The sequence below is a fragment of the Hyperolius riggenbachi genome, chromosome 4 (assembly GCF_040937935.1).
Source record: "Hyperolius riggenbachi isolate aHypRig1 chromosome 4, aHypRig1.pri, whole genome shotgun sequence".
Classification (NCBI taxonomy): domain Eukaryota; kingdom Metazoa; phylum Chordata; class Amphibia; order Anura; family Hyperoliidae; genus Hyperolius; species Hyperolius riggenbachi.
In genome coordinates this window covers 23,806,967-23,811,642 of record NC_090649.1, presented here as the reverse complement: position 1 = coordinate 23,811,642, position 4,676 = coordinate 23,806,967, and the positions used below count along the sequence as shown (strand labels likewise).

The following is a 4,676-nucleotide window of genomic DNA, read 5'->3' as shown; positions in this document are numbered from 1 at the left end:
TCACTAGCAGCGGCATAGGTAAGAGAGCGCCGTCCGGCCACGCCCCGCATAGCGGGAGGGGAGGATGACGTCAGACGGCAACCGTCTCGCAGTTGCCTAGCAACATTGACGCTGCCCTCAAGCCGCCCACTCGCGGGACACGCATTGCGTTTGCGTGCGCTGTCGGTGGTGACTGTACGGGTCCCGGGCTGTGTGTGAGGTGGGGGGAGACCTCGGCTGTGCTGCGGGACGAGCAGTGACGCTGTGGTGAATGTGGAGACCCGCCCCGCCTCCCCTGAGTGTCTGAGAGCCCGCGCATGCGCAGTGCAGCCGCCGCTGTGTTTACATTCCAGACTAGAGAGGAGAGCGGAGGCCGCACGGAGGAGCTGTGTTATGTTGTGCTACACCCAGGTACGGAGCCCCCCATCTATCAGCCTGACCCCCTCCCCATCTATCTGCCTATATATCTGCCTGCCCCCTCCATCTAACTGCCTGCCCACCTATCCCCCTATCTGCCCATCTATCTACCTGCCTATATATCTGTCTGCCTGCTCATCTACCTGCCTGCCCACCTATATACTTGACCATCTATCTACCTGCCTGCCTTTCTGTCTGCCTGACCCCCTCCCCATCGATCTGCCTGACAATCTATCTACCTGCCTATATATCTACCTGCCTGCCCCCACCCCCCAATATACCTGCCTGCCCATCTATCAGCCTGACCCCCTCCCCATCTATCTGCCTATATATCTGCCTGCCCCCTCCATCTAACTGCCTGCCCACCTATCCCCCTATCTGCCCATCTATCTACCTGCCTATATATCTGTCTGCCTGCTCATCTACCTGCCTGCCCACCTATATACTTGACCATCTATCTACCTGCCTGCCTTTCTGTCTGCCTGACCCCCTCCCCATCGATCTGCCTGACAATCTATCTACCTGCCTATATATCTACCTGCCTGCCCCCACCCCCCAATATACCTGCCTGCCCATCTATCAGCCTGACCCCTCCCCATCTGTCTGCCTGACCTCTATCTACCTGCCTATATATCTACCTGCCTGCTTCCGCCCCCCCCCCCCCCCCAGAAAAAAATTAAACCTGCCTGCCCATCAATCTGCCTGACCCCCTCCCCATCTGTCTTCCTGACCATCTATCTACCTGCCTATATATCTGCCTGCCCCCCCCCCCCCCCAATCTACCTGTCTGCCTATCTACCTGCCTGCCATTCTATTTGCCTGACCCCCTCCCCATCTATCTATCTATCTACCTGACTCCCTACCCATCTACCTGTCTGCCCCCTGCCTATATATCTGCCTGATCCCTGCCCATCTACCTGTCTGCCCCCTGCCTATATATCTGCCTGATCCCTGCCCATCTACCTGTCTGCCCCCTGCCTATATATCTGCCTGACCCCTCCGTATCTATCTGCCTGACCCCCTGCCCATATATCTGCCTTCTCCCTCCCCATCTACCTGTCTCCCCCCTGCCTTTATATCTGCATGACCCCTGCCCTTCTATCTGCCTGACCCCCTGTCCTTCTTTCTGCCTGACCATCTACCTGCCTGACCCCCCTGCCCACTTGTCTGACCCCTGCCTATATATCTGCCTGACCCCTCCCCATATGTCTTCCAGCCCCCCTGTCCTTCTTTCTGCTGACCATCTACCTGCCTGACCCCCTGCCCACTTGTCTGACCCCTGCCTATATATCTGCCTGACCCCTCCCCATATGTCTTCCAGCCCCCCTGTCCTTCTTTCTGCCTGACCATCTACCTGCCTGACCCCCCTGCCCACTTGTCTGACCCCTGCCTATATATCTGCCTCATCCCTTTGACAAAGCCACTGCAGCTTTTTTTTTTTTTACTTTATTTAAAGTCTTTGGAAGCCCTGGCCACCTCCACCTGCGTTGCCATGACCACCCCAGCTCCACATTGACAGCCTAATTGTCGGCTGCTCAACTGGGAGGAGGGCTGCGGCAACGCATGTGGGCGTGGCTAGGTGCTTCCTCCAGCCCCATCTGCTCCGATCGCTCCCACACCGCCATCCGCATTCTTCCCGCAGTACCGGGTTGCCGCACTTCCGTCACTCGGAGCTAGACTGACGTAAGAGAAGTGCGTCCTCTAGCAGCCGCTGGAGTGATACGCAAAGAGTGCACTTCTCCTGCGTATAGACTGGAGCTGACTGGCGGAAGTGCGGGGAGATGAGCTTGTCTGCCTTATCTGCTGTGGCAGTCAGGTGACATGGAGAGATCAAATTACAACTTGTGATTAGTCAAAAATGAGGGGGAAATCGGCTAAACTCTCTAAATTCATACAGGGTCCATTTCTCTATGTTTTCCTTCTGCCCTGTGCAAGAGTTCAGGTCTACTTTAGAGACTCTGAAGCCTCCCAAAATACAGGTTATTCTTTTAAAACCCTCTTTAAAGAGAAACTCCGACCAAGAATTGAACTTAATCCCAATCAGTAGCTGATACCCCCTTTTACATGAGAAATCTATTCCTTTTCACAAACAGACCATCAGGGGGCGCTGTATGGCTGATATTGTGGTGAAACCCCTCCCACAAGAAACTCTGAGGACCGTGGTACTCCTGGCAGTTTCCTGTCTGTGAACCTTGTTGCATTGTGGGAAATAGCTGTTTACAGCTGTTTCCAACTGCCAAAAAAGCATGCAGCAGCTACATCATCTGCCAACAGTAAAACTGTCACCATGTAATAAATGTCAGAATGTAAATCAGGGATTTAAAAGATTTTACAGTGGGCAAACACTGACTAAATCATTTATACATAATTATTGTAAAAATGAAGCACTTTTTTTATTACATTATTTTCACTGGAGTTCCTCTTTAATATCAATGCCCTAACTGAAACGCCGCATCCTGGGGCTGAACACTAACAAAATCACCCCAAACTGCCGGGAAACAATCCACGACTTTCTTGGTCGTGGGTTTTGCTGCTGGAGGAGGCAGAGCTTTGGGCTGTAGCTCTGCCTCCATGCGTGTCAATCCATGCGTATCTCCGCCTTTCCCCGCCCCTCTGAGACTGATTCTTCATGGAAGCGCTCCCCGCAGTGTGCCCCGGGGATGATTTAGTTAGTGTTGAGCTGCGGGGATGCGGCGTTTCACTTAGGGCAATGATATTAAAGATGATTTTAAAAGAAAAACAGGTATTTTGGGAGACTTCAGTCTCTCTTTAAAGGCCAACCATACCGGTGAGTCCTTGACCTTTGCCCTCTGAGTTGGACATCTTGATGGGTGTGGGGAAGTAGATAACTGCCATTTACTTTGTCAGGTTAGTTATCCTTTAACCAGATCACATTCACATAACTAGAAGAAGTAGCAGCAGTGTATTGTACCGTGTGGGCCATCAGTATAAGCAGATCTTGCTGCAGAGATGATGTGTCTCCTGATTCCCGAGACAGATGATATAATAGCCAATACTGTAACTGTATGCGCTGAGTGGTGATGACCTCATTGCTGAGCGCCCAGCCAGGCAGTTTCTGGCAGAGCGGTCTGTACAGTTCTGTGGAAGAAGTCTATGCTATGTACAGTCTCTCACATAATGCTGGGAATACACCATCATTTTCAATTGTTTTTCTGATCGATATCTCATAGAAATGAATGGAAATGGATAGGAAAATCGATTGGAAATAAGGTCGGACAGTAAATTGACTGAAAAATCGCATCGTGTATTCCCAGCATAAAGGGGCCCATACACTGTCGATTTTCTGGCCGACCGATCGATCCAAATTGATCGATCGCAAATCGGTTGGCCAATCGACCGATCGATGGCCGATTTCGATGGATTTCCATCGAACTGGCAGGGTGGAAAATTTAGGTCGATCTGATGAGATTGCTTATCATTTTGCATTGGCCTTAATGGAAATCTGATGGCAAAAAAAATGCCATCAGATCGAATTTCAATAGATTTCAAACTGAAATCGATTGGAATTCTATCCTGGTAAAAAATGTTCTAAAAACACATCAGATAGAACATCAGATGCATTTCTTATCTATCTGCTGCCAATCTGACGAGTGTATGGGCACCTTTAGGGAGAACACCACTCTCCTGTTTGTAAATATGTTATATCTTATCATGGTTATTGTTGCTTTATGTTTCAGGACGGTTATTATTGATAATAAAGCAATGCACTATCAGTGCAACCAGTGTGCTCCCCAGATTATTGGTTTCCAGTAGGGTGGCATAAAAAAGTACCCGCAGGGCCAGCGGTTCTCCGCTTACAGCATAGGAGGAGGTGAGCCGATTACAGCCGGGTGCTCATCAAATTTAGCCGGGTGGAGCACCCGACTAAAAGAGCCCGGGGAGAACACTGCAGCCAAAGTGATTGACTTTCAATACTTTCATCCAGAAATTCAGCCCGCAATTATCCTGCATAGAAAAGGAGTTTCAGCACTGGTGCTTCAGCACGTCACCAGCGCCCACCACCCAGGATACGGTTATGCTTACCTGAGAGCAAGCCACCCGAGTCACAAGGTCTCAAGGCGTATGTTAGCCGCTTCCGAAAGTTGGTCATTGAAATCTACATCTTCTTTGAGACCTGTTATCCCTGCCAAGGCGTAGATTTCAATTACCGCAGGCAGTTGGCAATCGTGCCGCTCTCCTGTCGCTGCAGCCCACTTGTTCTGCCGTCGCTATGACAGCAGAGCGCCGTGAGCCGGTCAGGAGCCAGTGTGATTACTATG

At 50.7% G+C, this 4,676-nt stretch overlaps 1 protein-coding gene across 2 annotated transcripts in view; it reads left to right on the top strand.

Moving 5' to 3' along the window:
• The first annotated feature begins 91 nt into the window (after positions 1-91).
• Positions 92-4,676, top strand: part of AGBL5 (AGBL carboxypeptidase 5) — a 104,682-nt gene continuing 100,097 nt past the window's right edge. For both annotated transcript variants that reach the window (XR_011031297.1, XM_068279868.1), the window contains exon 1: positions 92-390. The gene's annotated coding sequence lies outside the window, so the exon portion shown is untranslated. The remainder of the gene's footprint in view (positions 391-4,676) is intronic.